At 40.9% G+C, this 10,671-nt stretch overlaps 1 pseudogene; it reads right to left on the reverse strand.

Annotated features, from left to right (window-relative positions):
- Nucleotides 1-5,155: 5,155 nt before the first annotated feature.
- LOC138146852 (heat shock cognate 71 kDa protein-like) lies at nucleotides 5,156-7,409 on the reverse strand (annotated as a pseudogene).
- Nucleotides 7,410-10,671: the final 3,262 nt, after the last annotated feature.

Here is a 10,671-nt window from a genome sequence, read left to right on the forward strand (position 1 = left end):
TTCATCTTGGGAAGAACTGCCAAAACTTGTCCTTTATATAATACAAGGTCACTTCCATGCCACAATGAGGCATTGGGGAAGTATTTTAGTGTAAGAAATAATAATACAGTCTAGAAAATTAAGAGCAAAAGAGAAGTCATTTTAGCCTGAGAAATTTTTTTTAAAGCAATTGGGGTTAAGTAACTTGCTCAAGGTTACATGGCCAGTTATTTCTGGTTGTGGTGCTGAGTGTCAGAGCCCGGATTTGATCCAGGTCATCCTGACACTGGAGCCGGTGCTCTTACTTGCTGAGCCACCTGGCCGCCCAAGCCTGAGAAATTTTAAGAGTGAGGGATCAATTCTGGCTAAGATTAGTGAAGACAACACAGAGAAGATGGAGCCTGAGCTAGGCTTTGACAATAATGAAGTTGTCATAGGCAGAGATAATGAGGAGTCCATTCCCCCATGTGTGGGGGTTTGGGTGGGTTGCTTGTTCAAAAGCATGAGAAGGCATAAAGAAGTCCAATAGTTCATAATTAGTCATTTATTTTGACTGTAGATTAAAGTGCAAAGGGAAGTACCATAAATTATAGGTAGAAACACAGATTAGAGCCAGAATCTGGAATACCAGGCCAAGGAGTCTATGTTTTATTCTATAGACAGTAGGGAATCACTGACTATTTTAAACAGGATGGTGATGTGATGTGATTAGGAGTTCACTTTGGCATTTTTTGTAGGGTGGAAAAGACTGGGGAATTAGAACTGTTCAGCTGTTATAAGAGTACAGTTAATAGGTGATGAGAGTCTGGACCAGGGCCAGGGCACTGACAGTGGAAAGGAGATTTATGTGGGAGATATTTCCAAGGACTTGAGAATTGATCAGGAAGTAAGAAAAAAGGTATGACACTAATGTTTCAATTCTATGTACCTGGAAGAATGGTGTTCTTATCCATAAAAATGGAAAGTTAGGAGGAGGGCTGTTTTAGGGGAAGACAATGAGTCCAGTTTCATAAACATTGAAGCATCATCAGAACACACAGAAATGGAGATTATGGGAGAGATTGGTGTGGAGATATAGACTTGGAATTTAACTGCATAGAAATGATAATTGAAGCCATGCTATGAGTGAGATTCCAAAATACAAAGGACAAAAAAGAAAATTCTATGTGAAACTTCTGTTATATATAGATTTTTAAATTGTATAAATTTAACACTGTAGTAATAAAACCGTCCTGCTTGTCTTTGTCTCCCTTTAAACTTCCTTCTGCTCTGTTCTGTATATTTTTAAATGTTATTTTTTCTTTTTCTTTTTTGCAACATTTTCATTACCCACTAACTTCATCCTACCTCCAAAGAGAAATCCTTCCTTGTAACAAAATAAGTATAAATCAAGAAAAACAAATCAACACATTGTCTTTGAAACCATATATTTCATTCTACCCTTTTAGTGTAATTTCTTTCTGCCAAGAGGTAGGAAGGTGCTTCATTATCTGTCTTCTGAAGTCTTAATTAGTCGCTACATTGATCAAAGTTCTGAAGCCTTTAAAATTTGTTTTCCTTTACCTTATTTTGATCATTGTATAAATTGTTTTCCTGGTTCTGCTCACTTTACTCTGCAACAGTTTATACTGTTTCCAGTTTTCTCTGAATTCATCATATTTCCCATTTCTTGTGCCATAATATTCCTTTATATTCATGTGGCAAAATTTGTTTGATCATTCTCCAGGTAACTTTCTAGTACTTTGGTACCAAAAAAACCCTGTTACGAATAATTTTGTAAATATGGGGTCCTTTCCTCTCTGTTTTTTACTTCTTTGGGGTCTATGCCTAGTAAAGGCATATCATTGGGTCAAAAGGTAAATTCAATTAAGTGATTTTTTGAGTATTGTTCCAGAATAGCTGGGGCAGCTAGGTGGTGCAGTAGATAGAATTCAGGGCCTGGAATTAGGAAGATTCATCTTCCTGAATTCAAATCGGACACTTATTAGCTGTGTATCACTAGGCAAGTCATTTAACCCTATTTGCCTCAGTTTCCTCATCTGTAAAATAAGCTGGAGAAGGCAATAGCAAACCACTCCAACATCTTTGCCAAGAAAACTCCAAACAGGGACGCAAAGAGTCAAACGCAACTGAAACTGATCAACAGCAACCAGAATGGCCAGACCAGTTCACAGCTTTATTAATAGTGGATTAGTTAGTGTACTTTCATACCACCCACGTCTTCTCAGCCCTTGTAATCAGAGTTCTGTCCACAGCACATGACAGTAATTGCTCTCTCCCAGATCACTGATTTCTTTATTGCTAAATCCACTGAGCTTTGTCTTGGCCTTTATCCTTCTTGACCTCTCTTGAGTGTTTCATACTGTGGACCACTTCCTCCTTCTGAACATTCTCTCTTCCTTGGCTTTTCATGACATTGCTCTTTAAAATTATATTTCTATCTGTAGGACTTGTTTTTCTTGGTCTTCTTTGCAGGTTCATTATCCATGCCCCAGTTGTTATGCAGCACCCCAGGGCTCTGCCCTAGGCTTTCTTCTCTTTACTCTTTTGCTTGATGATTTCATTAGTTTCCATGGATTCAATGATCATCTCTGTGAAATCCTAATCACTCTTCAGAGTTCCAGTTCCAAATCTCCAATTACCTTCTAGACATCTTCATCTGGATATCCTAGAGGCTCCTCAGAATCACAGAATTTTAGAGTTGATAGGAATGTAAGTTACCATCTAAACCAACCCATACCTCAAAAGGAATTCCTGCCATAACTTATCCAATAAGTGACCATCCAGCCTCTCCCTGAAGGCCTGCATTTGGGGGAAACTCCTCCCCCCTAATACAATCCATTTCTATTTGGACAATTCTCATGGCTAGGAAGTGCTTCCTGACCTCAAATTTAAATTTGCTTCTTTATAATTTCTGCTCATTTTTCTGGCTCTGTCTTTTGGGCCAAACAGAACAAATCTATTCCCTCTTCCACATGACAACACTTCAGATACTTAGAGACAACTATCACGTTTCTAGTGAATCTTCTGTTCTCCAAGCTGAACATTCCCAGTTCTTTTTCTTTTCTTTTCTTTTTCAGAGGCAGTTGGGGCTAAGTGATTTGCCTAGGGTCACACAGCTAGTAAGTGTCTGAGGCTGGATTTGAACTGAGGTCCTCTTCACTCCAGGACTGGAGCACCACCTAGCAGTCCCCTTTTCCCGTTCTTTCAATAGATACTTACATGGCGTGGATTCAAGGACCTGTATCATCTTGGTTGTCCTCTTCAGGAAGTTTTCTAGTTTATCAAGGACTTCTTAAACTATGGTACCCAAAACTGATCCTGGTGTTCTAGAGGTTTGATGATTACGGTAGAATACAGAGGGAGTATCTTCTACTTATTCCAGGGATCTATGCCTCTTGTAATGCAGCTCAGCTTTTTGGGCTGCCATTTCAGAGTATGGACTCATACTGACTACATAGTCCACTAAAACCCCCAGATCTTTCTCAGCCAAACTGTTATCTCCCTTTGATTTTTTTTATTCTAGTGCAAAACTCCACATCTGTCCTTCCTGAATTTTATCTTACTAGATTCCACTCAATGCAGTCTATCCTGTCGAGATATTTTTGGATCCTGCCTTTGTCATTCAGTGTGCTAGCTATCCGTCTAAACACGCTATCATATGCAGCACCTCTTTAATGATCTTAAAAAAAAACTTCACAGGAACTGAAGTCATTTGAACTGACTGGTTTATAGCTTGCAAACTTTTCTCTCTCCTTCTTTTGAAAACATTTATCATTTTCTTCTTCTTTGGTATCTTTTTCCTTCTCTGCTTTTTTTTTTGGTATATCCCATTCTCCACACTCTTTCAAATATCATTACTTCCTAATGCCACCTGACATTTTTTTTCATTAGGTAAGGATGTAAAATAATCTGGGTCAGGTGAATTCATCAAGAGCAGATATTGCAGGGTGGCTAGGTGGTACAGTGAATAGAGCGTGGGCCCTAGAGTCAGAAGGACCTGAGTTCAAATCTGGCCTCAGACACTTAATACAAAACTAGCTGTGTGACCTTGGGCAAGTCACTTAACCCCAATTGCTCTACCTTCCCCCTCCCAAAAAAAGCAGCTCTTGCTCTCCTATTATTTCCTTCCTTATTGAGAATAACAACTCCCTGTTATCCAGTGAACTCAGCATGTTCAACAGAGAACTCATTATCTTTTTCCCTAAACACACCCTTTCTCTTAACTTCCTTGTTTTCCTTAAGACCACTGCCATTATTTCAGGCACCCAGATTTACAATCCAAACTCATCCCCAACTCTTCACTCATTTAACTCTTCAAGTCCAATCAGTTACCAAGTCTTGCAGATTCTACTTCTTAACATTTCTTGTGTCTTTCTACCCATACCAAAACCACTCTAATGCAGGCCTCCATCACTTCTCACCTGGACTATTCTAACAGCAGTCTCCTTGCATGCCTACATGGCTACAAAACTGATATTTGAAAGGCCTGTCCACATCCCAGTTTAAGAAGTTTTAGTGACTTTCCATTGCCTTGAAGATAAATTGCAGTCTTCTGTTTGGCATTAAAAGTCCTTCACTGTGTGGCATAAATTGTACATTCTATACCTTACTCATACTTGAGTCAAATTACCCTACTTACTCTTTCCCTTACGTGACACTCCATCTCCAACTCCTATCCTTTTCCTTCTCCCCTCTGGAACAGCTAGTTTCCTTTAAGGCTCAAATAAAGTACTGCTTACTTCAATAGACCTTTCTCGATTCCCCAAGTTTTTAGTACCCCTCAATCCACATTTTGGAAACTTATTCTGTAATTAATTCTCTGCCAACATGTTGTCTTCCTAGCACAACATAAGCTCATTTCCTACTGAAAATCTCTCTAGTATGTCTAGTACTACCCTACTGCCTGAAATATAGCAGGCACTTAATAATGCTTATAGATTAATTGGCTGATTGACAGATGCGATCTCCATGTCTTGTATTACTGTTAACCACCTCAGGTTTATAACAATCCTTCCTACCCTATGTCATTACCCTCTTAATGAGGTCCATGATTTTATTGATATGGATATTACCTTCAGTGGTGCAGATGGCAACCCATCCATGCCTTTTTTCCGTGTTCATATTCTGCCAGAGATCCTTCATAAGGGTACACTCACTGTGCTAGAGGTCAGTCTTTTGGTTTTCTTTTTTTTTTTTTTGGTGCCAATTTTAAATAGATTTTATTCTCCAAGACAATTGCATTTCCATTTGTTTACAGTACTGATAAAGTGCAATGTTGTTTACTTCTCTCCCTCTGCACACATTCAAGTATTCAAAATGCCCAGATTTACACAGTAGCTTAAATTGTTACTTTTAAACTACTACTGCCTTAGCTACAAATTTGAGTCCTTCAATTTTTGAAAAGCTGTGTGGAATGCTCTGATGTGTTTAGTCGACCTCTTCAATGGTGGGTCCAGAAGAAGCACCTCCAGATGGGGCTGCTCCACCCCCTGGGAACCCACCAGGCATGCCTCCTGCACTCTGGTACAGCTTAGTAATAATGGCGTTGCAGACCTTCTCCAATTCTTTCTGCTGATGCTCATATTCTTCCTTCTCAGCAGTCTGGTTCTTATCCAGCCAGTTGATTATTTCATTACATTTGTCAAGGATCTTCTGTTTGTCTTCATCACCAATTTTGCCTTGCAGTTTTTCATCCTCTACAGTTGCTTTCATGTTGAAAGCGTAAGATTCAAGAGAATTCTTGGAAGACACCTTGTCTCTCTGCTTTTCATCCTCAGCCTTGTATTTCTCAGCCTCCTGGACCATACGCTCAATGTCTTCTTTGCTCGGACGTCCTTTATCATTGGTGATAGTGATCTTGTTCTCCTTGCCTGTGCTCTTACCCACAGCAGAAACACTGAGGATGCCATTTGCATCAATGTCAAATGTTACTTCAATGGGAGGAACACCCCTGGGTGCTGGAGGAATTCCTGTGAGCTCAATTTTGCCAAGCAGATTGTTATCCTTTGTCATTGCTCTCTCACCTTCATAAACCTGAATAAGCACACCAGGCTGGTTGTCTGAATAGGTGGTAAAGGTCTGTGTCTGCTTGGTGGGGATGGTGGTATTGCGTTTGATCAGAACGGTCATAACTCCACCAGCAGTTTCAATTCCAAGGGCAAGAGGAGTGACATCCAACAAAAGCAAGTCCTGCACATTCTCAGATTTATGTCCAGACAAAATGGCAGCCGGGACAGCTGCACCATAAGCAACAGTCTCATCAGGATTGATACTCTTATTGAGCTCCTTGCCATTGAAGAAGTCTTGCAGAAGCTTCTGGATTTGGGGGATTCTAGTGGAACCACCCACCAGGACGATGTCATGAATCTGAGACTTATCTAGCTTGGCATCTCTTAAAGCCTTCTCCACAGGGTCCAGGGTGCCACAGAAGAGATCAGCATTCAGCTCTTCGAAACGGGCTTGGGTGATTGATGTATAGAAGTCAATACCTTCATAGAGGGAATCAATCTCAATACTGGCCTGGGTACTGGAAGAGAAGGTACGCTTTGCACGTTCACAAGCAGTGCGCAGACGGCAAACAGCCCTCTTGTTCTCACTGATGTCCTTCTTTTGCTTTTGCTTGAACTAGGCAATGAAATGGTTGACCATTCGGTTGTCAAAGTCCTCTCCACCCAGGTGGGTGTCCCCAGCTGTGGACTTGACCTCAAAGATGCCATCTTCAATGGTAAGAATGGAGACATCAAAGGTACCACCTCCAAGGTCAAAGATCAACACATTTCTCTCGGCACCAACCTTTTTGTCCAAGCCATAAGCAATAGCAGCAGCAGTTGGCTCATTGATGATTCGAAGCACATTGAGACCAGCTATGGTTCCAGCATCTTTGGTGGCCTGACGTTGGGAATTGTTGAAATAGGCTGGTACTGTGACCACAGCATTTGTGACGGTCTTCCCAAGGTAAGCTTCAGCAATTTCTTTCATCTTGGTCAAGACCATAGAAGATACTTCCTCTGGATAGAAACTTTTGGTCTCCCCTTTGTACTCCACTTGGACCTTAGGCCTGCCTGCATCATTCACCACCGTAAAAGGCCAATGCTTCATGTCTGATTGTACAACTGCATCATCAAATCTGCTACCAATCAGACGTTTGGCATCAAAAACTGTGTTGGTGGGGTTCATTGCAACTTGATTCTTTGCAGCATCACCGATTAAATGTTCTGTGTCAGTGAAGGCCACGTAGCTTGGGGTGGTCCTGTTTCCTTGGTCATTAGCAATGATCTCCACTTTCCCATGTTGGAAGACTCCCACACAGGAGTAAGTGGTGCCAATATTAATGCCAACTGCGGGTCCCTTCGACATGGTTGCTGGGGAGTCGGGGGAGGTCATAGCTGACCACTGTGGAGAGAGAAGGGCTGTTGCTGCGCTGAGTAGACCCAGTCTTTTGGTTTTCTAATATTATAGGGATACCAGTGTATTACTTGAGTTGCACATCTGTCATCCTTCATTCTTACTACATGACCAGCCAATCTCCTTGTTTACTGAGGTGTTTGTTGGATACTATCCTTTTATGCCACTTCTTGCACATAAGTCATTAGTAATATGTCGCAGCCTAGATATTCCACCATATTTCCCTCCATTGTACTTTGGATAAGGGGCACAAGAAGGAATAAGCACTTACCTTGTGCCAGGATGTGGTAAACACATTTACAAATATTATCTCATTTGATCCTCACAACAACCCTGTAAGATTTAGGATATTATTATATCCATTTTACAGTTAAGGAATCAGAGATTAAGTGACTTGCCCAGGGTCACCACAGCTAGTAGGTGTCTGAGGAAAGATGTAATTGCAGATCTTCCTGATTCTAGGTCCACCACTATACCCACTGGGCCACCTGGCTGGGTAACCCACAATTTGGATAGAAGATAAGATCCTCCTGCTGCTCATACTTGAAAATGATAAATGCCTCTGTTGTAACAAGCCCCAAAATACTATAGAACCTTCCTAACTGTGGTACTCTCTTCTGTTCCCTCATCCCTGACCCCGGGTCTCTGAATCCCTCTGATTAACAATCAGGAGACATTCACATCCACACCCCCAATATGAGATTCATTAGCTTCCATCTGTGTCCTTCATTTACATGTATGAAATCTGGCTATTTTAGGAGATTTTTACTTCAGGATAAAGCAATCCCCTTCCCCCACCCTAAAAACTCAGCCATTAAACAATGCAATGAATCATGTGCTTTGAAGCAGTCCTGTATTCATTCCCCATTGTAGGAAGCTGGGAGAACTTTATCTTCCATTTGAAGGTATAAAGATGAGGGCCATCCTTTACCAGTCTTGGTTTTCCCCCCTTTTGGGCTCTTTTTATAAAATTTACAGCATTTGATGAATACCTCTCAGTGTAATGACTATTACCAGTTTTATAAAGGAGGTATGATAGCATTTCATATTTCCTAGACTCACCTAACATTAACACCAGTGCAAACTCTTGCCTGCATTCTACTGACCTAGGAGAGGGCCTATGGAATATTATATACATGTTCTGAAGGTTAGAGATAAAAGTACTGCTGGTTTCATGACAGTGGCTACAGTAAGCCAAGAAATACTGACAGAAGGGCCATAGATTTAGTGGCTTATTAGCATTTCCTCTGCAAAGAATGCTAGCAATGCTCTCCTCCCAGCCAATCATTTTCTATACTTTGAGAGGGAAAGCTGTCTTCAAAGCCTAATCTGCCCATTGAGACCCAAACACTTTCCTTTGATGTTGATTCATAAGGAGTTTAATATTAATAAGGATGCTTTTCTTCTCTTTTTCTTTTTATAAATTTGATGTCATATAGTTCTACTTGTAAATATCAGGGGGAGATAAACATCATTGAAACTGGTTACTCCAGATTTGCCTTTATCCTTTCATTCCTGGGTCATTCTTTCTAGCTATTGTATTTCTTTGGGTTCTGAGCAGGAAGCAGAAAAAATTAAGATTAAGTCAGTATAGAGCACAACAATTATCCCAATTAGAAGAGGAGGGAAAAGCTTTGGTTGTAGAGGCAACTTGAGCACCACATCCACAAATATGTTAGAAGGTTCTCTAGGCCTGGAAGGTACATGGTAATAGAAGAAGATAAGGGATGATGGGAAAAATAGGAGTTCATGCTCTGTAGAGCCTAAAAATGATAAATTTTTCTGGCCTCTGAATATTTGGGAGACCTGATTAGGAGAAGTGAGCAGGGACAGTCTTAGATGACCTCATTAACAGGATTAGATGACTGATCCAAAAGTGACCATGATAATTCTCATGATACTGAGGCAGTATACCAAGCTGACCACTGCTGTTTCCTTCTGCTTCCCTACCTGCAACCCTGCCTCAACAAAGGGGAAGCAAGGGAAGTGAATAAGTATTTATATAATGGCTACATGTAAAGTACTTTACCAATATTATCTTATGTAATCCTCACAATAACTTTGGGAAGTAGATACTATTATTATCTCCAGTTTATACTTGAAGAAACTGAAACCAACAATTTAAGTGACTTGCCCAGGGTCACCCATCTGATTAGTGCATCTGAGGTCAAATTTGAACTCAGGTCTTCCTGATTCCAGGCCCAGCACTCCATCCACTGAGCCACCCAGGTACCTCTGAAAAAGAACAAAATGTAGTGATTATCCCGTAGGTTCTTAGGCAAATGACTGGTCATCCTCTGGGATGAGCACAACCTATTTAGTTGAGCACCCTCCTCTAAATGAGTCCAACAAAGCCAACCAAATAGGAATGTCCCCAAGAATAGTATTTTCATTATTATCCCCAGAGGCCAGTTCAGCCGCAGAAGTTGGGGTCCTAATCAGGCAGACAGAAGTCCAGATGTCATCAATATTTCAAAAGAATCAGATTGATTTGAGGACAACCTCTGGAGTTCAGCTCTTCCCTGGATTTTTCGAAAAATTATTGGACCATTGGTCCATATCCCCTGCAGGGTTTAATAGGAACAAGACCAACCTTCTACTATGGGATGTGATCTAAGAAAAAGGGGACCCACTGCATCCTGGGCCTCACCAGTCGTCTTGACCTTTGTCTTACTGCCGGACTTCTATGACTAGAGCAGAAAGTGAGGCTGATGCCCTTGAGCAGCTCTGCCCCACTTCTATCCAATCCTGGCACAAGTCAAGGTATCACCCTCATGATGTCGTTGGTCTTACTGAAGAATGAAGGAAGAACAACAGCAATAAGAAAAAGATGGAGAAGATGATGAAATAAATGAGTTTTGGGCAAGTGAGAACTCTGATGACTGTTTTTGGAAGTGAGAGGAGTGTAGCTGGTACTTGCTTCTCATTGTCAGCCCCTTTAACTTACACTCTTTAAGGATCCCTCCAGCCCTTTCACTCTATATGTTACAGTGATCACTCTGGTTACATTTTACCCCTCCCTCAAGGTTTCCAGGTACTTTAACGGAGTCTGGGGGCATCTAGTCTCTTTGCCATGGGTATCAGACTGTTTAATAGTGTTACCTTTATTTTAAGGGGTCCCCTGCACCTCAGTTACATTTAACTAGATTAACTTTTACAAAGAAATATTTAATTCAAAAGTATAATAAGAACAAATATACAGCTCACCTTCCTCCAACACATTGAAGCACAGTCCCTCCTATACCATCTCAGTCTTTAGAAAAGGGAGAGGGAATCAGGGAAGGG

Source organism: Petaurus breviceps, unplaced genomic scaffold, assembly GCF_028583685.1.
Source record: "Petaurus breviceps papuanus isolate PSGF00001 unplaced genomic scaffold, PetGlider_PUasm1.0 90775, whole genome shotgun sequence".
NCBI lineage: Eukaryota > Metazoa > Chordata > Mammalia > Diprotodontia > Petauridae > Petaurus > Petaurus breviceps.